Source organism: Rhipicephalus microplus, chromosome X (genome assembly GCF_043290135.1).
Source record: "Rhipicephalus microplus isolate Deutch F79 chromosome X, USDA_Rmic, whole genome shotgun sequence".
NCBI lineage: Eukaryota > Metazoa > Arthropoda > Arachnida > Ixodida > Ixodidae > Rhipicephalus > Rhipicephalus microplus.
In genome coordinates, this window is record NC_134710.1 from 349,434,144 (window position 1) to 349,447,844 (window position 13,701).

Below are 13,701 nucleotides of genomic sequence, written 5' to 3' on the forward strand. Positions count from 1 at the left end.
TTCAGCTATAGAACACGTTCCGCTCGCACCGCATTTATTTGTGTAACAGAGGCAAATCGCACCCGCTGAACTTTGAAAAAAAATTTAATGATATCATATACACGCAGACCTAAAATCCAAAAAGTGGGTATCTACTTAATATATCTTAGGCAGTATTCAAATCAGTGCGAAAAGTTGATAATATCCGCGCGCCTCTACAAAACAAACAGCACAGTACACATGGTCGAGAAAGTTTAGAGTCCATATCAAGCGCAAAAAGTGCCTGTTGCTGTCTACGCAAGTGCTAAATAAAATCATTGGTCGACATCATAGGTCACCAAAAGTTTTAAAATCATGATGTCATCAAGTGACATCGCCGCTTGGTCTAAATTGAGCAGATCCCCAAGAAACTGGGAAACCGCATGAAGTGCAGAAATCTTTTGGCGAGAAAAAACAGTCAACCGGGGAGCAGGAAATTATGGCTGCTTGTGCGTTCAAATATTCCAGGACAAACGCTCATGGGATCTTGTGAGTCTCTTGGGACAAAAATAAGGCCCCCAACCTGCGCACTTACTGGGCTTTCATGAATGCGACGGTAGACCTGTCATAATCTGATCAGTTTGTGCACATGATATTTCAGATATTTTCATTCAAGTTTTAGAACAGCAGCACAGTGGTGTGGTATACAAAGTGATCAGACGAAATGATTGCTTCATTAGTGCTCACCTGTGTGAGTACTCATAGCACTTGCAGGTGATATGATTATCGTGAAAACTCACGCAAAGTCTTTTTTCAAGGTTCCAGTTGTTTTGTTTCAAACTTCAAATTACCTCCTCCTCCTCGCACCCCCTTTGTGTTTTTACCATCTTGAATGTCTGGACAGCAGGCTAGCTGACTGGGACCCTCGGCTTAACGAGTTGAAGCTGCAAAATAAGTCCGTGTATAGCATTTGTCATTTGAGAGGTGCAGGGGAATAGGCGACTCACACATTTGTGGCTTCACTGAGTGAGCACTTGAAGAAGTTTATTGAAGAAATACGCTTCAGTGTGTCGGCGTTTTCTGCGAACGTCTCATTTTCTGAGTGTCTACGGTGGCCGATAATGAGAGTAAATGCATTATGTCCCGCTGTGGTCAGCGAAGTCCGGGGGCCTAGAAAATAAGATAGAACATTACGTACATGAGCAAACAGATTATTTGCCAAAGCTTAGCTTCGCTAGAGGTAAATGGTGGCCGTCTTCTCTATTTTGTGCAGTTCAAGCTTTATTCCTGCTGCCGCTCTGCTAGACCAGTCACTGCCCACTACAACAAGCAAAGGGCATCACATCAATGATCTTCGAGGACACAATGATAATCTCAATACATGTGTTACCCAAATTTGAGAGTAAGTAATACGCCAGCAATTACATTTTTGTCAAGAAGTTGGCATACTCAAAATATTGTTTCCAACTTCAGATGGCATCAAGACACTAGACGTTTGTTTTGCTGCGCGTGGCTGGGACCGTTATAGAGCTCACGCAGCCATTCGCACTTTTTGCTACAGTTAGAAAAATATGGCTCATTAACTCACAGTTTATAATATAGTTACTGCGCACATGCAAGTTTGCTTTCCACCAACTTGTCCGCAAACTATCCACACATTTTTCAATGGGTCCTTTTAAAGTCTCAAAAGCACCTCTATAAAGGTCACCAAATTGAAGCTGGGTTCATAACCTCTAGTTATCCGACATGCACTGGTAAAAGAATCTCGGAGGCTTTGCAATTTTCAGGAATGATCTGCAGACGATTCAAGCTACTTCTCAGTTAGCAACTGTTGCCACTCTGTCCAACTTTTATAGAGGCTGCCTGGCCTTGTGACCTCCACTCCTCTACCAAGAAAAAAAGAACGTGACTGGCGTCATGTCGCCACCCCTTCACATATGCAGACTAGTCTATTAAAAAGGTGCAGTGTTATACTACCCTTCAACCAGTGTCACGTGGAACACACACTGCAAAACATTCCTCACCTCCCCGCGAAGGAAAGACTGCCAGGTAATGTCCTACAATTCTCAACAATTAAAGAAGGCGAGTTTAGGTTCGCTGTATACTTCAGAAATGTTTCTGCAGTCCCCTGGCTACAAAGGCGAGCCGCCAAGCAGGTCCGGGAACCCATGGCACTATAGCCAAACCACTTGGTCAGTAATGTGGCTTCTTTTTCTCTGTGACTCCGTCTCTTTCTTTTTTTTCAGCAGCCTTTTGAGGTCCCATTGTGTATTGAAGACGTAGCGATGAAATTTACCCGCTGTGCTAGACACTAAAGTCTGAAATCTGGAGAAATAACCCATACGTGTTTTGGCGGCATAATCATGTTCAGAGGCATCACTTTTGACTAACATGAAAACTTACACAAGACAACTTCATGTTTCTTTTTACAGATGACGCCAGTACCAAAAACGATTGCAATATTTATTATTTGTTGAAAATCTTTTGACTCAAGCAGTGCTACGCAAAGTTAGTGAGCACTGGTAATTACAAAACGTGACATGGTTCTGCTAATGTGCGATAATTTTGAATTTGCAATAGAAAAAAAAGTAAACGTGCACAAACCTGGCAAGCAGAAAAAATGACCTAAATTCGCTCTGTCCTAAATTTTAAATAACTTATGAAAATTTTCTCTGCATAGAACGGCTTGCTGCTTCAATTTTGAAAATTTCAGATTTTCATCTTGGACAGTTTTTTCAACTCGTCTGTAATGCCTGAATAAGTGGATCCATAAATTTTAAAATTCCATCAGTCATTATTCATGAACTATTCGTCAGAACGCGAAACTTCTTAACACTGACATTAGGTATATTGTACCGTGAAAACCCATTCAATATTGTTGTTCCACACAAAAAAAGTTAATCACTAATAAATTATGATTAAATCCCTACATGATTTTTGATTGCTTTACTGGCTAAGTTTCTTCCTAGAAACCTTGCATAATGCTTCATCAAGAGGCCCAGGAAAGTTGACTTCAATATGTTGAACTAGTTTGCCACACTTCCAGTGCAATGGAGGCCTGTACAGCAAAATCACTGGTATTCTTGAGCTGTTTTAAGTGTTATGCGAAACCGCTTCAGACTAGGTGACAATACTAGCTGTCATTAGAAAGTGCAGAATGTATGCTTTCCAATGCAATACAATTCACATTATTATTCTGAGCGTAGAACGTCAGTAAATAGTGAATAAAATTCAGAGCGAGTGCTGCCGGAAGGGGACCGCCACCTTACTAAATGATTTTGTTAGGCTAATTGGTACATGCTTACTTTATTCTAAAATGATGCATACTGTCAGGAAAGAAAATTGAAGACATAACAGAAAGGGCGTCACTCGCAACTAGCTTTATTCTTGGAAAATCAGTGAAATATATAAGCGTAGCAACCTTGCCCACACACATCGCCACACTTGCTAGTCAAAAAACAAGTGATAATGTGGAAATATATGAGCACACAAGGTAGAAGAAAAAGCACTTGACAGAAAAGACGCTCTCTTACATCTAAAATTTTATTAGAAAACATTCATTGCACAAGAACAACAACGCGCATGCGCAACAAACTATCACTTCAAGGTTCCACCCCCCTCATTTCTGCCCAAAAAAGGAAGGTAAACGTTTATCTACTTCAACAGCTCAAAAAAGACAGCTCTTTTTCACTATGTTTTTTCACAGTTTTTCATTATGTTTTACCAACTGGCCCAGTATTTCACTTTATTGTACACGCGATAAGATTGAGAACAAAACATATATGACAAAAAGCCACTAAACTAAAAAAGCTTCTGAAGAACGTAATTCCGTACGACGCAGAACGACAGATGTAATACTGACATGCGTATCTCTTTTCTTCTTAATGAAGTATGCTTCCATATTTTGCGTGCTAAGGTGTCATTACTCTTTCCAAGAAAGGATGCAGTGAAAAACCTATCCTCACACTTGCAACAACCACAATGTGCAGACAAACGGGCCGGTGCATAAAAGACAGAATTAGGTAGCAAAAACTTCCAGTGAAAAATAAACTATTGGCATATTTGCCAGCACATTGTGGTTTCTGCAAATGTGAGGCTAGGTAGGTTTTCCAGTGTATCCGTCCTTGTAAAGGTTAATGATACCTTGGCACGTGAAATTATGAAAGCATTCTACATTGAAAAGAAGGGAGATACGCATGTTAGTGTTACATCTGTTTCTCTGCGTGGTGGGGAATTTTCGTTTCTCATAATTTTTTTTTGTCTAGTGTCTTTTTTCATCAATTTTTGTTGTCAATCTTATTGCACGTTTTCTGGCTAGCATGTGAGTGAATGTGCACGCGCATGGTTGCTATGTTTATTTATTTTGCCTATCTTCCAAGAATAAACTTCGTTGCGAGTTATGCCTTTTCTGTTCTGCCCTAAATTTTGTTCCCCGATGGTATGCATCTTTGCGTATTTCAGTAAGTACTGTTTTATTTTCCAATAACAAAACACTTGGAACACCAATATTTGTCTGTTCACTTGTCCATCTAGTTACAGCAAGGGTAAGTTGTATACAGAAAAAATACAAGAAAGGAAAGCATAAAACCATGCACCAGAATAAAAATATGAGGATAAGTGAAACGAAAAAGATGCAGCCTAACTTCTCGCGTCTCTAAATCTCACCAAAAGAAAATTCTCTTTCTCTCAAAGGTGCAACGATAGCATGCTTACACATGTGTCAGTAGACCCTTTGACCTCGAATATGTGCAAGAAACACACTGTCTTCAAAAAATAGGCCTAACCCATCAACCCGTGCAAGTATTTCGAGAAACCTTTAAACTACTGTTCATAGACTGCAATGGTGCTCACGGAGTGTATCATTATGCAAGGTTCCTGTTGGAGCCACTGACCCTCCTGCATGTCACGCAACAAAAGGAGCATTTAAGGGCTCAATTATCTTTCATAGACACAGCCTGAGCACTGAAAGAAAATATTTGCATAGCGTTTTTTTTCGATTGCAATAAGTAGGTAATGACACTCTCATTGTGAATGGAACAGTTATTTACCTAGAAAAACGTTTTACAGTGCTGAGTCATGATTTCGGTTTTAGAAGGCGCTATACAAGTGAGGTAGGACGTAACGTGGTTCTCATGCGAACATAGCTGGCTACATGAACACAAAACCGCATCGACGTGGTCACCGCAAAGACAACTTTCTTCAAAGAAGGCTTCATAGGTGCAGCGCTAATTGCCTCGGAGGCCATTTTTTGTAGGCATAATCACACAGAGCAACCTAACAATGATTCTGAGAATAAAATATTTGATATTATGTTACTTTATTTAGTGCATACATCGTGTACACAACATAAAGTGAGATATTAAAAGTGAATGTATGCAAAAATTACACATATAAGATTTTTGGTTGGATACAGTAGATTAAATCGGTGTCACACGAGCACCTTTGCTCGTCAGAAAAGTTGATTTGGAAGAGTGGCAGTTTGGGCTAGTTGGTATGACATGACCATACTCATAACGCGAGAACATAACGACGGCGGGTCTGATTTCTTGACCGCGATCAAGAATGGTCGTTGCTAAGCCGTACAAATAATCTGGATCGAGTTCGCCCGAAACAAGAGTCAAACCGCGATTCGGGAGCCAAATAAGGATCACTGCCGGTGTCACCGTGTGACACCGGCAGTGAACGTGACTTACGTCACAATTAGTGCGACGAAACATGCGATGACAAAAAGTGCTACAAAACACAAGACTGCAAACCCCGCAAGTTACCCGATCATGCAGCGTGAGGAGTGGTCAGGTGGAAACCAATGCCACTGCCGAACGCCTTGCTTAGTTGTTCACGGACGGAAGGGGGCACCAAAAAACACAAAGCCGATAAATGCAGTCACGCAGACTGTATTTAAACTCAAATTTCACATTGATAACTATTGATGAAGGAACCACGCGGAACCCTCCAATATTTTGAGCGCAAAATGCTATCACGTGGCTATAACAGCCCATGATGCAAGGTGGGACCTGATGTTGACGATGTATAGCCTCCGAGACAATTAAAGTCAGTGCCAAACTTCAAGGCTATTGCTTGTTTTATACCTAGGTAATTTGATATAGTCTTCGTGCAAATCATAATAATATTTTAATCATGACTGCATTCTTGGTTTCGAGACATCTGATGTGCGCAAGTAGATACTATGGTAAAAACCCGTCATGAGGGTGCAAAAAAAGCAAGTGACGAGTGCGTAACTGAAACTTCAGTTGCGCTGTAAAGTTATAGCGCTATGTACAGTATTTCGGTCCTTTGCAAACAAGTTTTCTCTCACTTTTTTATGCTGCCTTACCTGTCTTTTTTTACTGTTACAAAACCCCTTCAAAATAGGTTGAAATTGACACTTGTGCAATGTTGATTTCGACTCTTATCGTCATCATAAGTGTAACACAGTAGCATGAAGCATCTTAACTTTGTGTGTTTTCGCTCGGAATTCTCGTTCAAAGGCGTCAAGTTAGGGTGGCTTAGTCAAGCGTAAAGCGTCGTACAAGTGTGACCGATAACGACAACTTCTAGTGAAAAAAGCAGAGTACCTCCATACAACAGCTAAGCATCATCAGTGTGCTCACTTGATGTGGATCTTCCTGCACAAATTAACGTCCCCAACAGAGACAAATCGATGATTGATTGATTCGTGGGGTTTAACGTCCCAAAACCACCATATGTTATGAGAGACGCCGTAGTGGTGGGCTCCGAAAATTTTGACCACCTGGGGTTCTTTAACGTGCACCCAAATCTGAGTACACGGGCCTACATCACTTACGATCCCATCGCAAATGTAGCCGCCACAGCCGGGATTTGATCCCGCGACCTGCGGGTCAGCAGCTGAGTGCCTTAGCCACATAGACCACCGTAGCGGGGCGAAAGCAGAGACGTCTGAGCACGTAAGTGCATGATCGGCGATTAATGGGCGAACTGGATGCTGTTCACACAGCGATTTCAGCTTTATTTCACCGTTGCAAGTCAAGAAACTGCATCCATTGAACGGACGATTATACCCCGACTTTCTGTAGCCGGCGGACCTGTTGCCCTTATCTGCAACAGTTTAGATTTCGGTCTTCTAACTTAGGTGAATCCACAACCAGAAATGAACACTTCATGAACACTCTACGCCGACACGCAATAAAGGGTATACCCGCTGCACCCTTCGCTGCTTAAAGCGGCAAGCTAAATAACGTCTCGGCTCTTCCCCCACTGCCGCAATCTTAGAAGTGCATGAATGTAACAATGAGCAGCCGCGTGACAAGATGATCAGACAACAGACCTCTAAAGGTATGAATCACCATTTGTACGAACTAGCGACAATAGTCCACAATTGTCCTGTACAGAGCTCACTACGTTCACCAAGCAGGCGCAGCTCGCACACGACTTCCAGCTCAAATCAGCCTCAGTTTAATTATAAGTTGACAGTTTGATAAATGCAGCTAAGGCTTCGTTGTGTTGTGACCAACTAGAAAAACACTACAGTTGACCAAATCTATTAGTAGTCCACACCGCTGCATATACCTGGTGCTACTTCTACATCTACTTCATAGAAAGCTGCGTGAAGTCATGTCAAGAAAGAATGGCATATGATTAGCAGCTTTGCTCAGTGGTGTGTCTTCTCACTCGACCTACTCGGGCAAGGGAATCGCAATCGGTAGGTGCGTTTGTTCCAGCCGTCAAAAGCCTCACATTCAAAGCGAAACTGAAGTCGGGCTTGGACAAATTTCAAGAGGACTGCAGTAGTCTTGTGTTATTTGTGTGCTGCATAGTGTTTTGCAGGCTTGGCATCACCTTGTCAGCATGTCCCAGATTTGCTGAGGGTGATACTGTTTGCAGATTACTGTGCCATTTCACGATACTGCAATTTGTAGTTCAGGTTTTCTTACCAACAACACAGTGCTTTCAGCAGACATTCTTTCTCTATGTTGGTGTCAGCCGTGTTTGTTGTGAGTGATCGTTCTGTATTAGCGTGGCATTTCATCGCGGTGCGATTTGATTATTATATTTACTCGCAGACAGTGTTTTCTGCAGGCCTGGTGTTTGCTGCGTGTGCCGTTACGGATAGATTTTGCAGTGAAAGAATAACACACTTTTTATGATTGCTTAACTTTTGGCCGATGTTTACTTACATGTTGCTAATAACAAGACATGAAATGCTTTCGTGACGATGTGAAATCACAACAAAGCTATAAAAGCAGATCACGTGAAATAGCTGCTCTATTGAATTTTCATCAGTCAGAGACACTACCAGATACTTGAGTACTGCAAACAGTTGTCAAGGCAGTTTTGAACCAGAATCGGCACCCTTTTGTTTGTCCGAAAGCTCAGCCTGTCTATACATTTATTGCGAGTTCGACCGTCCTTCTAAAATTTCAGCGATGGATCCACCTCGTCGATCGTTAGTGACAGTCTAGTGCAAGTGTGTTTTCGCTACCTCCTGCTCTATTTTTCTCTCTCATTCTATTTTCCTTACCTTTCTGTCTCCCTCCCAAGTGCAGGGTAGCAAACCAGATACTTGCTTTCCGGTGAACCTCCCTGCCTTTTTTCACAGCATATCTCTCTCTCTCTCTGTCTTTCGACAGTGATTTTACTTTATTGATATATCCCGCTACTGATTTTTCTGTTTGCATCGTTTTATTAAACCATTGCATTGCGTTTTATGTTCCTCAAGAGTAAGGTACCTGTGAAACAGCTGTTTTTCTAGCTCCATGATTCCTATTGGTTCAACTTCCATAACTCTTGCCAATCGTAGGGTTTGTTGTGGCTGTTGCCTTGCATCATGAAAGCATGTAGGTCCCGTTTTAGTAGATCTGTTTCTTGTGTGTTTATTCTGAAAGCACTTTTTAAAACATGATTGTGGTGATGGTTCATAATGGAGGCACAGTTTGATTTAACTACTGCTTGCTCAATTCATAATGTAATTGTTCCCATGCTATGTTCACAACCACACAGTAATATACAAAATAGACACGTATTTTTTTTTCAATTCTGCAGGCATACATGTTAAGTTGTAGCCTACCTACAGCAGGCTTTTTGTAGCCTGAAAATTTGGGGTCGTAAAAGGCCTGCTCTTGCACATATCTTTCTCACATATGAATTCACTGTGTTTAGTGTATTTAGCCATAGACGTAAGAAGGCGACGCAGTGGTCTCCACCATGTGATTTTGTTCTTGTGTTTTATTTTTGCCAACGTAGTCATTCTTGTGAAGAACATATACGGTGCGGAGGTATAGAGGCCTAGTCAGGCGACTCACGAAGGTGTTTTTTATCTCCTGCTATACGGCAATCGTGCTTTGTCAAACAAATAAATAAATAAAAACATAGAGTGCAGCTGTGTAAAGAAATCAGATTCATAAAAGAATTAGTGTGTGAAGAACATTGGCTGAACTGTTCTCTGTATTTTTCATGCTTGTTCCATTTCTCACTCAACCACACTAACTAGCCCCTGTCAGCCATTAATCAAATGAGTACACGAAGTTTAAAATGTTGCCAAGTGTGCAATTGAATGTTTCGGCAATTCTGACCTCCATGTTGTCTTTACGTTCGCTGTTAAGCATGGACTTGATATCTGTATACAACTTATATGCAATGGGATTATTTGATTGTTGTTGCCACATTATTGCCATCTCGTTGGGGCAACGTGATATTTTGAATGTTGCTGCCTCGTTAAAAACAACACGTTAGGACAATGTCATTCTTTGAATGTTGTTGCAACATTAAAAACACTGTGTTATTGCAACATAAGTATATAAACGCCGGTGCAATGTTTTAATTTACCGTCTAGCGTTGCCTCACAATCGTTATATTTAAATTACGTCGACTCAGCATTCTGCGTTAACTTGGTATATATGTGACGCTATATGTTGGAGACGTCGCCTGGCTCCCACACCACGTGTTTATTTCATTCTTACTTTTTCTTCCTCGGCTTTTGTGGTCCACATTCGGCAAGTGCGTTTTGTGATGTCTTCAATGAACATGGCCGCTTGATGAGGTGGCTGCCACGTCTTCATCCTTTGGGCTTGTGTGATGCTAAGATACCTAGGAGACATGGCCTGGCTCATACACCATGTGTTTTTTTCATTGCACTTCTTCATCAGCTTACACCGCCCTTCACAATCTTCTTACGTCGTATATATATATATATACGTGCCGTCATACAGGCTCAAAGAGTGTGTCACATTCGCCGCCATGACTACAGGTGGCACTGACTGAAACTCCCACGTTTCAATTCACAATAAAACCCAATGAAGTGGGTGGGGGAATGGCCGCTTTGATAGCTCAGTAACAAAAAAAAAGCTTTGATAGCTCAGTGGTAGAGCATCGCACGCGTTATTCGAAGGTCGTAGGTTCAAGTCCGGCTCATGGTAAGTTAATTTTTCACCCACTTTTCTCCTTATTTACAACACATTGGTTTTAATAAATTCCCCTATACATTCCTTGGCATTATTGTCCGATAGATCTCATTATTATTTTGTCAAAACAAGAAAAAACGAGCCCTTTGGTATACACTTTTTCACCTTTATTATATATATATATATATATATATATATATATATATATATATATATATATATATATTGTGTGAGGATTGCGGGATTAGTGATTAGTATTGTTGTATGGTTGTGAGTGGTGACTTCCCTGTGTAGATTTCTCCGGTGCTACTACATGGCCTTTAGCGCTCCAGATTTCGGTTCCTTCCCCTGTGGTCTTGACTTTCTTCAACTCCATGGCAAATGATCTACCAATGACAGAGTTCTGCTCCAGTGTCGGCGAGACTGACGACGTGGTGGACATTGATAAGCACGTCAATGCCGGTGGTTCGTCGTGTTGTGTTGTGATTATAAAGGGGGTTTGGATCACGGCTCCAACGGCTCTATCCGCTGCTGCTAAGCGTCGTTGTGAGACCTTCCGGCAATTGTGGTTCATTTCCAGGGTGCTGCTTGGCTCACGGATTGCTCCTAATACGTTAGCGGCAGGGAATTTCGATGAAAGCCGATTTAGCCGATTTTGAAGAAAGCCTCGGCAGCGACAGGCAGAGTGCTACCGCAATGATGGGCCAGTAAATTCTAATTATAGGTCACCAGCCAAACCATCAGCTAGTGCTAATTTCTGCCCTAGTTCAGGAGTATGTTTTCAATGCGGACGGCAGGGTCACTTCGAAAGAGATTTCGAGCTCTCACGTTACACAGCTGCTAATAAAGCAGAAGTTTCTTGCGTAGCTGCCCAGAATGAGCGGTCATTTGAGAGCCGAGCTACATCGTCACGACACCCTGCCGTAATGAAAAACTCACTCATGAGAAACCCGCGTCTTGATATTTTCGTGGAGGACAAACCATGTTTCGCGTGAGTTGATTCAGGTGCGGATATAACGGTGATACGGGTGAATGAAGTATCCGCTGAGATTTTGCTGAGAGCAGTGGCATAATAAGGCTAACTGACGCTTTTGGGCATGGTGTTACCGCACGCCTGCTGTACGTACGTCTAGCTCTTCCAAACTCGTCGGGAAGCGCTGCTCAGCCTGTGAAATTGCGATGCGCAGTGACCGATCAGTTGAATACGAGTATGTCGGTACTGCTCTGTCCCGCTGATTATGAGTGTCCTTGTCATCACCGACAAAAGCTACTGCGTGATCTAAATGATGGTAATAAGAGAGAGATCAGCCGTGTAAAAGGGGAAATTAAACCACAGCAGTATTCATTATTGAGGGAGCCAAAGCATTTGTCTCGAGGTTTTAGCCCTAGCGCTAACACTGTGCAGTGGGCAGTGGAGAGACCGGAAGACCGAGCAGGGAGCCGCAAACGACTAAGTCTGTGTCACTTGTAGAGAAGGCGCTGTTAAGAAGTTGCCATTCGGCTGCGGAATGTAATGTGGACAGTGAGCGGCTTGGTCCATTTCATGGAAATTATCGCGACGGGGAAGAGGAACGCGATGAGTCACTTGCCGATGCGCGGCGTCAGGTGAAAGAGGGATCGCATGTGAGAGGAATTGATGGACGGTTACTGTATCACAGGGAGAAATTGCATGGGAAACAGCCCCGCCAGTCTGTGGTGTCAAAGTCGAGCCGAGACGAAGTGTCAGCGATCGACAACTCTTGCTATGGTAACTGCCCAGAAAAGAAAACGAGAATGTGCGTTAGAAAGTGGCTAGCATTGGGTTTCGGTGGTAGAACGAGGGGGTTCTACGTCTTGCGTGTTGCCTGTTCAAGAGGAAAAGTCCCTAGATTAGGAACATCGCGTGCCCGACTGAAGTGTAAAATGGAGCCGTAAGTTCTTTGGAGAATTAAACTACCAGATTTGTTGAAAGTAACTTTGGTTCGCGTTGTTTTTAAGGTATAATGCAGTTATCTTACGTGACGAGAGGTTATTTTAGTGACAAGTTTTGCGTTGTCATTTTTTAGTGTTTAGGTATGGCGTGTTACCGAAGAGTGGTGACATGGTGAAAGGCTCTTAGTACAAAGTCGGCTATTTGTCAGTTACGGCGGTTTGAGAGTGTTGAACACGCTGCCGTGCAACGTAGAGACTTAGGTAGCGGTTGATTGAGCTTGAGGGCTTGGCATTGTTTTCTGAGTTTACGGAAACCAACCCCAGCAAAGCATTTTGTTCGGCTACAAACGCATTGCAAACAGCCATGAGAGGTTGCCTCTCCCAAAGGACAGGGGCAGGTGAACGATCAGTCGCATTTTTCAGTGAGAGGTTATGCCAGTCGCAACGGGAGGTGTCCACAGTTGATTGAAAGGAGAATGTGAAACAAAACTTTTTTGTAATTAGGGCGCTCTGAGCGAGGCTGCTGATCCTGTTTTGAGTATCGGATGATCATTGAATTCAGCGAATGTAACTGTTTAGAGGCATGGTGACGTTTTGTCTGCTTCATATGGTTGAATTTTTTTTCGTTGTATTTGTTGTTGTTCTGTAGCCACTGAGGTAATTTATGTGAATTGAATGACTGTACAGGAGTTTGCATCGCACGTTTAAGTGTTATGCGTGATGTTATGTGGGTCAAAGAGATTAATAGTTCCAGCGTGATGAGAAAATATTTTGTTGTACCAGGCGTTTTTCGTTGTGTTGTTGGGATGCGAGCTTGCCTCCAAGTGGTAGAACTGCTTATAGGTGTAGTTGATGTGTTGTGTAGGAATAATTTTGTACATTATTAAGGTAGCGTTTGTGAAGGGAGTTGTTTATAATTATTTCTTCTTGGTGCAATTCGTTGAGACTTAGGTATACCTATACCGCGGCGTCCGTCGCTCTCTTTGAGTGTGTCATGTGGGGCCTGGAGGGCGCATGGAGTGGGTCTTCCATGTTGGGACAATGACCATGTGGTGTTGCGAGTTTAAAAGACAAGATGCCGCTGGACTAGGCACGGTGCGTGTGCCCTGTGACAAGCTAAAGGGAACTGGCTGGCGCTGTGGACTTAACATTCTGAATGCGTTATTCAGTGTTGTGCGTTACGAGAGTGTTTTCCCTTGGAGGACTATTTGAGGGCATTATGTATATGTGTTGCTGTGTCTATTTCGCAGAAAGGCGAAAAAGTTGTCCTGTGGAGACTGAACTGAATATTGGTTCACGTATGTGCACGCACTGAGAGTGAGATTATTTTTAGCGATTTTTTTCGTTTGTTTTTGTATCGCGTTACTGGACATCGAGTATCCAGTAACACTTTTGAGGGGGAAGAAGTTAGTATGACGCACCTATTACCGGCGTTTTGCGTGTAGCGAAAATA

At 42.5% G+C, this 13,701-nt stretch overlaps 1 long non-coding RNA gene across 2 annotated transcripts in view; it reads left to right on the forward strand.

Annotated features, from left to right (window-relative positions):
• LOC142777281 (uncharacterized) overlaps positions 1-13,701 on the forward strand; it is a 33,155-nt gene that overhangs the window by 16,389 nt on the left and 3,065 nt on the right. For both annotated transcript variants that reach the window (XR_012888005.1, XR_012888006.1), the window contains exon 2: positions 1,232-1,360. This is a non-coding gene — a long non-coding RNA (uncharacterized LOC142777281). The remainder of the gene's footprint in view (positions 1-1,231; positions 1,361-13,701) is intronic.